The sequence below is a fragment of the Aedes albopictus genome, chromosome 2, assembly GCF_035046485.1.
Source record: "Aedes albopictus strain Foshan chromosome 2, AalbF5, whole genome shotgun sequence".
Lineage (NCBI taxonomy): Eukaryota > Metazoa > Arthropoda > Insecta > Diptera > Culicidae > Aedes > Aedes albopictus.
This window is the reverse complement of record NC_085137.1, coordinates 143058207-143072176: the sequence shown is the minus strand read 5'-3', so window position 1 is coordinate 143072176 and position 13970 is coordinate 143058207. Positions and strand designations below refer to the sequence as shown.

General features: G+C 46.0%; 1 protein-coding gene across 7 annotated transcripts in view; it reads right to left on the bottom strand.

The window, feature by feature from the left end:
- LOC109398535 (uncharacterized) overlaps positions 1 to 13970 on the bottom strand; it is an 81828-nt gene that overhangs the window by 63341 nt on the left and 4517 nt on the right. The window contains exon 1 of one of the 7 annotated variants that reach the window (XM_029858650.2): positions 8827 to 9022. The exons of 2 other annotated variants lie outside the window; for them this stretch is intronic. The gene's annotated coding sequence lies outside the window, so the exon portion shown is untranslated. 4 more of the 7 variants (XM_029858651.2, XM_029858653.2, XM_062850572.1 and 1 more) reach the window with 4 other exon arrangements.

The window sequence follows — 13970 nt, the reverse complement described above, 5'->3', positions numbered from 1 at the left end:
TTTTGGATCCACGGTGGATTGTGAAGCTTCAGCCACTTTGGTGTTTCCCAGCGGACGACTTGCAAAGGAGCGCAGAAGTTTATGGTGAAATGTTTTGCACCCATCTACGCCGCATTCCTTCCTAGCACGACAGGGCCATCGACGATGAGGCACAAGACAACTTCGGCACAAGTTCTTCAGCTTCACAGCTTTCCATCTACCCTCAATGTCAAGTGCCTTAAACTGCATACAATCTGCTATCTCGTGACTTGGTTTGTCGCAATACAGACATGTCCTATTCGCTGATTCCTTCAGCTGTTTGCCTACGTTGACTGACGACGACTTTATTTCCTGTTGGTCCTCTGTATGAACGTACAGCTTCGGTTTCTCCTTTCCAATTTTACTCGGCTTGGAACTAGTTGCGAGGCTATCGATGGGAAGCGTAACATCCGAGGCCATCACTACTATCTCGGACATGAATGCGCTAAATGCCGCCAGGTTGACATAAGCGCACCTACTTTTATGGTACGACCACTGCATTTTAAGCTGAGGGGGCAATTTCTCAACTAACTCGTGGAGTAAAGAGGGATTCCACAAATGATCAGCTAAATTTGCGATTTTCATGTGATCCACAACATTCTGAACCGCTAGACCAAATGTGATCTGTGATTGCAAATTATCGGACTTTGGAGAAGGAACTGCGCGTAACTTCTGAAGAAGAGAGTGGATCAATACTTCTGGCCGCCCATATAACTAGAAGTTGTGACGAAGAACCTGTTGGCGCAACCACACAGCTTGTTCAATGTAAACATTATCGCGTTTGACATTTCACAAACTTTTGCAGCAAGATGAAGTTGGGTAAGGTTTCATGTGGCACAATTATGAAGCCTTGTCTGGAGTAAAACAAAACGGGCTATTTTCATTGTTATTTATATATAGCAGTGTGGCAGCGAGGATATCATCGGGACCAGTGGATACGGAGATCGGGAGTTCGATTCCAAGTAGCGGTAAATACTTTAATTATTCAATTTAGAAAGCGATAATAACAGTTGTCACATGTATTGCGTCGCGGTATTCATAACCTAATTATATTTAATCGATCAATTTGGGGATGTCGTATAACTATTATTTAACAACTGTGAAAAGGCTAAAAAAGCGCCTTCTCAAGATGTTATTCAGTTAGTGGTTACATAGGAGCCGGGAAAAAAACTATCAATTGGTGGCATAGAAGCTGCTTACACAGCATATACAGTATCGGACAATAAAATTGCACCAAAGCCGTTTTCCCATACAAAATAGTCAACTTTAGATTGCCATATCTCAGGTATCTCTTAACCGATTATTTTCATTTTTCTGTGACGAACTACAAAACATTTCAATTCTCAAAAACTATTGAAAAAAAAAAAACAAAAAATACTGAAGTCATATCATGTTCGTCTCTTCAGCAAATGTATTCGTCATTACACAAGAATCATATTTGCCGAAGACACCATAATGATATGACGTAACGAGGTTTTGCTACAAAACTTTTTGACTTGGTGCATTTTTATTGTCACAATCCAACCTATCTGTAACTTTTTTATCAATAATTATCACCAAACTTTTTCAATAGTTTTTGAGAATTGAAATGTTTTGTAGTTCGTCACAGAAAAATGAAAACAATCGGTTGAGAGATAACTGAGATGTGGCAATCTAAAGTTGACTATTTTGTATGGGAAAACGACTATGGTGCATTTTTATTGTCCGATACTGTACATGTAGATTAAGTTCGCCAGATTTATTGGTATAGGGCTTACATAGAAGCTGGCGTTCATATGTACAACACAGTAACTCAGCATCAAGCCGTATTGAGGATGCTTTGTTGACGTTTACATTCACAATAAATGTTAGTTGGGATCATATCACATCACATGTGGTGATGTGACACCTATGAAACATATGTAATTCTGGGTCTTACGATAGCCGTGTAAATCTAATGGTTCATAGCTGGTCCCAGCCCCCATTTATTACCCAAACCTCTTTTACTAATCCACAGTGCATTTGTTGCTTTTTCTATGGCATAATGTAAGTGTGAATTCCATTTCAATTTACTTTCCAAAATATCTCCCAAATACTTTACCACATCCTTTCACTTTTTTGATCGATGTGGTTGAACTATTCTGATTTAACGAAATTACACGTTCCGGTAACATTTCATTAATCCAATTAACGATACATACGTCGAAGCCACACTTCAACATTATCCACATTGTCTAAATATCAAGAAAATATGCAAGTAAAATATCTTTTGTTTCATTTTTTTTTTAGAAATAAGTGTATGCACGACATTTACAGTTGATTGATCAGTTCGAAATGAAACTTATTTTTGTTCAAAGGATATTTTTGAATATACGGTATAAGTTGGGCTGCAAAACGGTGAGTCGATAAGGAGAATGTCCAACATAGCTCTGGTCCTCACAAATTCTTTCCTCATGCGTCCACGAGTCAAGCGATGACAAAGGCTGCCAGCTAAGAGTTGTGTGCTTAGCTTGTAGTGCAGCCTGGGCACTGTTGTCCTTCTGACTTCAGCTAGATTGAGGAGGTACAACCCGAGCGTCTGTTCACCAAGGAGGTGCGGCTCAAACAGCGTCTGTTCTGGCATCCAGCGGCTGAGTAAGAAGCGCTGCACCACGCCCAGCTAGATCCAAGATAGTAGCCTCATCAGAGTGATCGTTCCAGGGTTGGCTGGGACGTTAAACAGAACTGGCACGATGGCCCTCCGGCGAGACAGGAGTGTTGGCGTAGGCCTAATAAGCCACCCGTAAAAATCCCCATTGCGAATAACTTAGGAGAAAATACGACTCGATACAATCGGCATAGACCCACGCGACGAAATAAGGACTACGATTGGAAAATTGGAACATGGAATTGCAAGTCACTAGGTTTCGCAGGATGTGACAGGACATTTCGACATCGTGGCGTTGCAGGAACTTTGTTGGACTGGACAGGAAGTATGGAAAAGCAGGCATCGAGCGGCTACCTTCTACTAGACGTGTGCGCCGAATATTCGGCGTAAAATCGGCGTGCATCGGCGTGGGGCTTCTCAAACAATTATGAACAAAGTAAACTACTTTCTAATGATTGGATTGCAACAAATGGACATCTAGCTATGTGCTGCTGCAGAAATTTTTTGGTTTTGATGATGGTAGCCTTTCTGAGAAGGGATACGCCGATCGGCGTGCGGTTTTCACGCCGCCGCCGCCGTTTGCCACGCCGACACGCCGATGCTTCCTGGATCGGCTTCAAACAACATAACCATAAACTTTTTCCACCCTTTACCTATCCCCGTTTAAAAAATATAGTATTTTTGGTTCTTGTTGGCTTGGGGAGCCGCACGCCGATGCACGCCGATTTCTCATCGGCGCGGCGCGGCGCGGCGGCGCACACCTCTACCTTCTACCAAAGCTGTGACACCACCAATGACCTAGGAACAGGATGCGACAACGTGTGATCGGGTGACAGCCTATCAACGCAAGGATGTGCATGTTAAGAGTTAAGGACCGTCAACTACAGCATCATCAACGTCCACTGCCCACACGAAGGGAGACCTGATGACGAGAAAGAAGCGTTCTACGCGCAGTTAGAGCAAACATACGATAGTTGCTCGCCGCGTGACGTGAAAATCGTTTTCGGTGACATGAACGCGCAGATGGGAAGCGAGGAAATGTACAGACCGGTAATCAGGCCTGCACGCCGTATCGAATGATAACGGCCAGCGATTCGTAAACTTTGTAGCCTCCCGTGGTATGGTAGTCCGAAGCACCTTCTTCCCTCGCAAAGATATCCACAAAGCCACTTGGAGATCACCCGACCACCATACAGAAAACCAAATCGAGCACGTTCTAATCGACGGTAATTTTTTCTCGGATATAACCAATGTCCGCACATACCGCAGTGCGATTATAGATTCGGATCACTACTTAGTCGCTGTATGCATGAGCTCAAAACTTTCGACAGTTATCACCACGCGTCGATGTCGAACGCCGCGGACCAACATCGAGCAGCTGCGTAACGTAGAAATGGCTCAAGACTACGCGCAGCAGTTAGCAGTGGCCCTACCAACGGAAGAGCAGCTTGGCGCAGCTACACTTGAAGATGGCTGGAGGGACATCCGATTCGCCATAGGTAGTACCTCGGCTACAGCACTAGGCTTCGCGATTCCGAATCACAGAAACGACTGGTACGACGGCGAATGTGAACAGTTGAAAAACGAGGAGAATTTAACATGGGCGAGAATGCTGCAACACCGTACGAGAGCGAACGAGGTACGTTACAGACAGGCGCGGAACAGGCAGAACTCAGTCTTCCGGATGAAGAAGCGCCAGTAGGAAGAACGAGATCGCGAAGCGATGGAAGAACTGTACCGCGCTAAGGACACACGAAAGTTCTACGAGAAGCTGAACCGCTCGCGCAGAGGCTTTGTACCACAAGCCGACATGTGCCGAGATAATCACGGGAATATTCTCACGAGCGAGCGTGAGGTGGTCGAGAGTTGGCGGCAGCATTACGATGAGCACTTCAATGGCGACGTTGCAAGTACCGAAGGTGGCGTGGTAACAGATCTAGGAGTGTGTGCACAGCACGAAAGACTTCCGGCCCCTGACCTTCAAGAGATTGAGGAGGAGGTTGGCCGGTTGAAAAACAATAAAGTCGCTGGAGCAGATTAACTACCAAGCGAGCTTCTAAAATACGGTGGAGAAGCACTGGTGAGAGCACTACACTGGGTCATTACCAAGATTTGGGAGGAGGAAGTATTACCGGAGGAATGGATGGAAGGTATCGTGTGTCCCATCTACAAAAAGGGCGACAAGTTGGATTGCGCGATCACACTACTGAGTGCTGCCTACAAGATACTCTCTCAATTTTTATGCCGCCGTCTATCACCGATTGCAAGAGAGTTCGTGGGGCACTATCAGGCGGGATTTATGGGTGAACGTGCTACAACGGACCAGATGTTCGCCATCCGCTAGGTGTTGCAGAAATGCCGCGAATACAACGTGCCCACACATCACTTGTTCATCGATTTCAAATCGGCGTATGATACAATCGACCGAGAACAGCTATGGCAGATTATGCACGAATACGGATTTCCGGATAAACTGATACGATTGATCAAGGCGACGATGGATCGAGTGATGTGCGTAGTTCGAGTATCAGGGACACTCTCGAGTCTCTTCGAATCTCGCAGTGGGTTACGGCAAGGTGATGATCTTTCGTGCTTGATGTTTAACATTGCTTTAGAGGGTGTAATTAGGAGAGCGGGGATAAACATGAGTGGAACGATTTTCACGAAGTCCGTTCAGCTGCTTGGTTTCGCTGATGATATTAATATTATTGCACGTAAATTTGAGACGATGGCGGAAACGTACATCCGACTAAAGAGTGAAGCCAGGCAAATCGGATTAGTCATTAATGTGACGAAGACAAAGTACATGATGGCAAAGAGCTCCAGGGAGGAATCACCGCGCCCGCCACTTCGAATTTATATCGACGGTGATGAAATCGAGACGGTTGAAGAATTCGTGTACTTAGGCTCACTAGTCACCGCCGATAACGACAGAAACAGAGAAATTCAGAGATGCATTGTGGCAGGAAATCGTGCTTACTTTGGACTCCGCAGAACTATACGATCGAATGAAGTTCGCCGTAACACGAAGTCAGCTATCTGCAAAACGCTGATTAGACCGGTCGTCCTCTATGGGCACGAAACATGGACCCTACGTGCAGAGGACCAACGCGCCCTTTGAGTTTTCGAACGGAAGGTGTTGCGTACCATCTACGGCGGAGTGCAGATGGAAGACGGGACTTGGAGAAGGTGAATGAACCACGAGCTGCATCAGCTGCTGAGAGAATCAACCATCGTCCACATCGCGAAAATCGGGAGGCTACGGTGGGCGGGTCACGTCATCAGCATGTCGGATAGCAACCCGATTGAAATGATTCTCGAGAGCAATCCGACCGGTACAAGAAGATATGTGGTGCGCAGCGAGCTAGGTGAATCAAGTGGAGGACGATCAGCGGACTCTTTGCAGAGTTCGGAACCGGTGACCGAATCGAAAGGAGAGGACTCCTACGTACAGCAGAGGACACTCAGGCCTTATTTTGACCTGTAAGTATGTAAGCGACCATTTGGAATGTGAGAACTTCAGAGCATCACCATTTCGCAGATTTTGCATCCCAGATCATTTTACGTCGTCTGTCACCTAGAACAAATGAGTTCGTGGGAAGTTGTCCAGCCGGCTTCATCGACGGCCGATCGACAAAGGTTTCAACACATCGCCTGTTCATCGAATTCAAGATGGCATACGACAGTATCGACCGCACAGAGCTATAGAAAATCATGGACGAAAACGGCTTTCCTGAGAAACTGACTAGACCGGCCAGACTACTCAAAGCAACGATGGGCTGCGACGCGACAAGGTGACGGACTCTCATGCCTACTTTTCAACTTAGCTCTGAAAGGTGTAATGCGATGGGCCGGGCTCAACAATCGGGGCACGATTCTCACTTAATCCGGTCAACTTGTGTGCTTCGCGGACGACATAGACATTTTTTTTTATTCCTTGTTGGGTATATAAATCACTGTGACCAGTTTTTAGATCTATTGTGACGACATAGACATTATCGTGAGGGTATTTGGAACGAGGGCAGAGCCGTACCCCCGCCTGAATTGCGAAGCAGCAAAGATCGGACTGGTAGTGAATGCGTCATCGGATCTGCCTAAGTAGGAATGCCGCGATAGATGCAAATATGTAACTTCGAGGTGGTGAAGGAATTCGTCTACCTCGGATCCCTACCGGCAACTGACAACAATGTGAGTTGTAAAATCTGAAGGCGCATCATCAGTGAAAGTTGGATCTATTACGCACTCCAGAAGAAGATGCGGTCTAAAAAGATTCACCCCAAACCAAATGCACCATGTACAAAATGCTTATGAGACTGGTGGTCCTCTACGGACACAAGAGACGGACCATGCTCGAGAAGGACCTGCAAGCACTCATAGTTTTCGAACGATACGTGCCAAGGACGATCTTCGGTGATGTGCAGGAGAACGGAGTGTGGTGACTAAGGGTGAACCTCGAGCTCGCTGCATTCTACGGTGGACCCAGCATTCAGAAAGTGGCCAAACCCGGAAGGATACTGAGGGTAGTGCGAGTTTCAAGAATGCTGGACAACAACCCTTCGAAGTTGGTGCTCGCTACCGACCCGGTTGGTACAAGAAGGCGTAGAACGCAGAGAGCATAATGGGTGTACCAGGTGGAGCGTAATTTGGCGAGCATTAGGAACAAATACATGTATATGTAATGATCACATTAACTTCAATAACGTACATAAATTTCTAAAATTGATGCAGTTGTTAAAATCACAAAACTCCTTCTGTGATCAAGGTCACAAGACCTAAGTGCATTATCACGAATTATGTCGTCGGTTATGTTCCACATCCGACTTAACCAAATTATCGTCCATCACTTGCCTGTATAACAAACTAACATCTTCCGGCTATCACTTGCTACCACATTCGCCCATTTTTACCTGCCCCGGCACCCTGCAGTGTCTGTCGGACTCCGAATATAGCATCTGGAGAGAAATATCAACGAAATATGCTCGCCGAGATGCCTGTCGTGATAGCCAGCGTCACCACCGTCATCGTCGTCGTTGGGGGATCGTTCAATTGAATAATAACTTAGCGTTTGCCTAAAGTATGTAGAATGTACTTTTCTGCAAAGATCACATTCTCCATTTCTTTTCTCCTACTGAGCAGCACCAACAACGCGTTGTTTCCGTATACGTTGACGTGCGGGTGCGGCTATGTTGACGACAAGGACTTCAAGAAGATGTAGTTGGGAGCACGCGGATCAGCAGAATCCATAGCTATAAACGCACAGTGGCATTACTCAAAATGTCATGGTGAAGGTGTCTTAATAGTTATTTATGTAACGAGTTGCAAAAAGTTTTTTTTTCAGCACGAATCGTAAATTTTTCCAACGAGGCTTGTCGAGTTCAACGAAAAAAAAAAAATTAAGATGTAGACCTGTTTTAAACTTTTACAGGAAACTTTTCCCCCTGTGCGCCAACATCATAGAGGTGGAACAATCGCGTTTCAAATTGCAGTGTGGAGAACCTTTCTAAATTGAGTTTAATTTAAAAATTCAATTCAACTTTGCGCGAGACGGCAACGCACACACACAGCTTTCTACAGCGACTGACCGATTGCCGTTTCGACAACACATTTCGATCCTAGGGGTGGGTATTGAAGAAGTTCGACTATTTGAACCCTTGTGCTGAAACACTAATGTTGTTATTTTCGGAAAATCAATTCTACAGCAGGTGTGTGTAATACGGCGATTGAATCCTAATCAAAGATCCATAGCTCCACATTGTCATTGAACCTCGTGTCCGCGCATGCCGCGCCGAGGCAGATGAGCAAACCAGTTTGAATTATCCATGCGGCAGCAACAATGACCTTAGCCAGTCTGACCGGCCACACCATCAGTAATCATTCCACTCACGGAGCACATAAATTGGTAATTAATTGGTTGTTCCGAAGTGTCACGATGTGCTTCAACGACACCGATGGATTGTTCCGAACCAGGACATTTCGCTGAACACAGTTTCAATTTAGAGACAGTTATAAATTATTACACTCGTGCACCATGCGACACCACTCAAGCGCGATTAGACACTGTTTTCGATCGAGAATGTGTCCACGAAAACGACTAATCACTAATTTATATCTCCAGCACACGTCCCAAACCTGAACCACCCTCACAATACCCGGACGACAACCAACGGCAAATTAGGCATTACCAATATTCGTTAGTATCACCTATTTCGTTCGTACTCCTAGGGAGAAAGAGAAAAATCCGCGCGCGCGACGGCGACCGTGTCTTGTCGAGGCAAAGTTTCAAACAGAACTAGAAACCTGAGTCCACCGTTGTGACGATTTATATTTTGAATTGAGTGAATTGGATATCTCCTCCGTCCTCCCCCGTCGTCGGTGTTGGATGTTGTGGGCATACTGAGCTGAGCTGAGCTAGCATTCGTGGGGTTCCTCGTCCGCTGAGCAGACGATTGCGGCTGTCTGTTGGTTGGTTGAAAGGGGGATGCAAGTTTGTTATTATCTGTTTGCAGGACCACTACTGACTGGCGCAATTGGGGTGCACTGGGCGGCGATCGAGGGGACGGTTAAGCCGGTTTCAGTTTTGGTTTTGGGTTTTATTGGCATTAAATTAGCTAATTAAAACGAACCGTTTCATGTGCCTGACTTGACTAGTCATTTAAATGAATACGGATAGAAATTTGAGTACTGTGAATCGTTTAATAATCTAATTCTGCAGGGGATAGTTTTTATTGGGTAAAATGGGATATTCCACAACTACATGAAGTTAGGGTGATTCTAGTACAATGTTTTTTTTTTTGTTCCCGAGTAGCAAGATTAGTTAATGTTCTTGGGGAAACATGTAAAGCAGGTGTTTGCTTTTTCATGTTCTTCTTTTCTCATTTTTCTTAATGTCTTAATCCTGCCTGACGTAAAGACAAAGACTGCTTCTCATCTTAGAGTTCTATGAGCACTTCCACCGTTTTCTATTGAGAGCGATCTTCGCACATTGACCATTGTGCATTGACCATTGTGCGGGTGGCAGCCGATCAACGCAAGGATGTGCATGTTGAGAGTTAAGGGCCGTTTCTTCAACTACAGCATCATCAACGTCCACTGCCCACACGAAGGGAGACCCGATGACGAGAAAGAAGCGTTCTACGCGCAGTTAGAGCAAACATACGATGGTTGCTCGCCGCGTGACGTGAAAATCGTTGTCGGCGACATGAACGCGCAGGTAGGAAGGGAGGAAATGTACAGACCGGTAATCGGGCGAAATAGCCTGCACGCCGTATCGAATGATAACGGCCAGCGATGCGTAAACTTTGCAGCCTCCCGTGGTATGGTAGTCCGAAGCACCTTCTTCCCCCGCAAAGATATCCACAAAGCCACCTGGAGATCACCCGACCAACAAACAGAAAATCAAATCGACCACGTTCTAACCGACGGTAAATTCTTGGATATAACCAACGTCCGCACATACCGCAGTGCGAATATAGATTCGGATCACTACTTAGTCGCTGTATGCATGCGCTCAAAACTTTCGACAGTTATCACCACGCGTCGAAGTCGAACGCCGCGGCTCAACATCGAGCAACTTCGTAACGTAGAAGTGGCTCAAGACTACGCGCAGAAGTTAGCAGTGGCCCTACCAACGGAAGAGCAGCTTGGCGCAGCTACACTTGAAGATGGCTGGAGGGACATCCGATCCGCCATAGGTAGTACCTCGACTACAGCACTAGGCTTCGCGACTCCGAATCACAGAAACGACTGGTACGACGGCGAATGTGAACAGTTGAAAAACGAGAAGAATGCAGCATGGGCGAGAATGCTGCAACACCGTACGAGAGCGAATGAGGCACGTTACAAACAGGCAGAACTCAGTCTTCCGGATGAAGAAGCGCCTGCAGGAAGAACGAGATCGCGAAGCGATGGAAGAGCTGTACCGCGCTAAGGACACACGAAAGTTCTACGAGAAGCTGAACCGCTCGCGCAGAGGCTTTGTGCCACAAGCCGACATGTGCCGAGATAATCACGGGAAGATTCTCACGAGCGAGCGTGAGGTGATCGAGAGGTGGCGGCAGCATTACGATGAGCACCTCAATGGCGACGTTGCAAGTATCGAATTGGCGTCGTAACAGATCTAGGAGTATGTGCACAGGACGAAAGACTTCCGGCCCCTGGCCTCCAAGAGATTGAGGAGGATGTTGGCCGGTTGAAAAACAACAAAGTCGCTGGAGCAGATCAACTAGCAAGCAAGCTTCTAAAATACGGTGGAGAAGCACTGGTGAGAGCACTACACAGGGTCATTACCAAGATTTGGGAGGAGGAAGTATTACCGAAGGAATGGATGGAAGGTATCGTGTGTCCCATCTACAAAAAGGGCGACAAGTTGGATTGCGGGAACTACCGCGCGATCACACTACTGAGCGCTGCCTACAAGATACTCTCTCAAATTTTATGCCGCCGTCTATCATCGATTGCAAAAGAGTTCGTGGGGCAATATCAGGCTGGATTTATGGGCCAACGCGCTACAACGGACCAGTTGTTCGCCATCCGCCAGGTGTTGCACAAATGCCGCGAATACAACGTGCCCACACATCACTTGTTCATCGATTTCAAATCGGCGTATGATACGATCGATCGAGAACAGTTATGGCAGATTATGCACGAATACGGATTCCCGGATAAACTGATACGATTGATCAAGGCGACGATGGATCGAGTGATGTGCGTAGTTCGAGTATTAGGGACACCCTCGAGTCCCTTCGAATCTCGCAGAGGGTTACGGCAAGGTGATGGTCTTTCGTGCTTGATGTTCAACATTGCTTTAGAGGGTGTAATTAGGAGAGCGGGGATAAACACGAGTGGAACGATTTTCACGAAGTCCGTTCAGTTGCTTGGTTTCGCTTATGATATTGATATTATTGCTCGTAAATTTGAGACGATGGCGGAAACGTACATCCGACTAAAGAGTGAAGCCAGACGAATCGGATTAGTCATTAATGTGTCGAAAACAAAGTACAAAGGGCTCCAGGGAGGAATCAGCGCGCCCGCCACCCCGAATTTATATCGACGGTGATGAAATCGAGACGGTTGAAGAATTCGTGTACTTGGGCTCACTGGTGACCGCCGACAACGACACCAGCAGAGAAATTCAGCGGCACATTGTGGCAGGAAATCGTTCTTACTTTTGACTCCGCAGAACTCTATGATCGAATAAAGTTCGCCGTAACACGAAGTTAACCATCTACAAAACGCTGATTAGATCGGTCGTCCTCTATGGGCTCGAAACATGGACCCCACGTGCAGAGGACCAACGCGCCCTTGGAGTTTTCGAACGGAAGGTGTTCCGTACCATCTACGGCGGAGTGCAGATGGAAGACGGGACTTGGAGAAGGCGAATGAACCACGAGCTGCATCAGCTGCTGAGATAACCAACCATCGTCCATACCGCGAAAATCGGGAGGCTACGGTGGGCGGGTCACGCCATCAGGATGTCGGAATAGCAACCCGACTAAAATGGTTCTCGAGAGTCATCCGACCGATACAAGAAGACGTGGAGCGCATCGAGCTAGGTGGGTCGACCAAGTGGAGGACGATCTGCGGACCCTAGGCAGAGTGCGGAACTGGAGACAAACAGTCATGGACCGAGTGGAATGGAGACGGCTACTATGTACAGCAGAGGCCACCCCGGCCTTAGCCTGATCAGTAAGGTAAGTAAGTCAAGGAAGTTTCCTTTACGAAAAGTTCCTGAAACAATTGGCAATCGAACCCGTAACCCTAAGCAAGGTCTTGCTGAATACCCATGCGCTTACTGCATCGTCTATATGGGCTTTTTTGTAGCCCGGACTGTGTCATCCACCAAAATCGCTCTGTAGTTCTCATCAGTCCTCTAAAATATCAGTGTCAGTGCCTGTTTTTCAGCCGAAAATAAATTACTGCGGCAGTCGTTTTCTGTTCCTCGATGTGAGAACTGACAGAGTCCGAGAGCTCCATTCGTTAGCGACCCAACAAGGTCAATTCCCAATCATCCACACACTACTCATGCTGACAGGCCATTCGTCTGGAGAGAGTGAGTGCCCTATACGCTACCACGGGTGAAAACACTCAACTACAGAAAATTGAATGGAAATTTAGCCCCGTCGCTTTCAGAACGCTGCGTGCGAGTGTGAGTTCCTATTTCTTTTCGCTCCCACGTTGCTGATCGGAATGCAACTTTGACAGGAAAACCAAAACGGAGAAAATGAAAATAGCAAAATATCGCTATCATAAAGGCCTGTCGAAAAATTGCAGCACTGGTCCTCGTTGCACCATTCGTTCCGTCGTCTTATTTCCACGTACACCGGAATCTCCATTTAGGCAGATTCCATTTAGATAAAAGCTATGTAGATACCTCCTTGGCAGTTAACGTCACCTAAATTGAATTTGCTAGTGTTCAAAATAGTTGGGAGTACTAAGAATACGAATAAGGTTGGTTTACGAGAAAGAATTAGCGAGTTGACTTAAGGGAAGTGCAGGGTGTATTCAGGGGTGATAAATGATAGGGGGAGTGGTACTTCTAAGAACTTTCTTAAGCATAAGTCGAGGACATACAAGAATCGATAGGTCAATGTTACATTACTGATGCGGTGTAACGTCTTATAGGTCCATGGAACATGGTTCTGTTGAGTACTAATTTCCAAAGATTTTCTAGGTCATCCAAGAACTTAAGCGTAGGGTTAAGGCCTACAAGTATAATCAATGGAATGTTGTTACAGTACTATACTCATACGAGGCAGCATCCTGCAGCTCCATGGAGTATTGTTCTGCAAATAACTAATTTCCAAAGATGATCTAGTTTACCTAAGAGCTTTCGTTAGTTGATAGAGATCAACGTAACCAGCGGATTGTTGTTACATTACTAATGTGGTGTAACATCCTACAGGTTTTGTGAAGAACTACTTTTCCATGATGTTCTAGGTAATCCAAGAACTTTCACGAGTAAAGGTGTTAAGACCTACAGTAGGGCAGTTCAGATTTAAAACATGTTTAAAAATCGATATGTTTATTACAATATGTTTATTACAATACAATCTTTGGTGCAACACTATAATCCTGTCAAGGTGCAACACCCTACAGGTCCATGAAGCATTGCTCTGCAGGGGAAGAATTTCCAGATATGTATGATATAGGTCATCCAAGAGCATCCGTAAGTAATGGTCTTAAGATGTACAAGCGTAATCAATGGATTGTTGTTACATTACTGATGCGATGTAACATCCTACAAGTGCATGGAAGGTAGTTTTGTAAAGTGATAGTATCCAAAGACGACCCAGATCATCCAAGAACTTTCGCAAAAATATTGTACAAG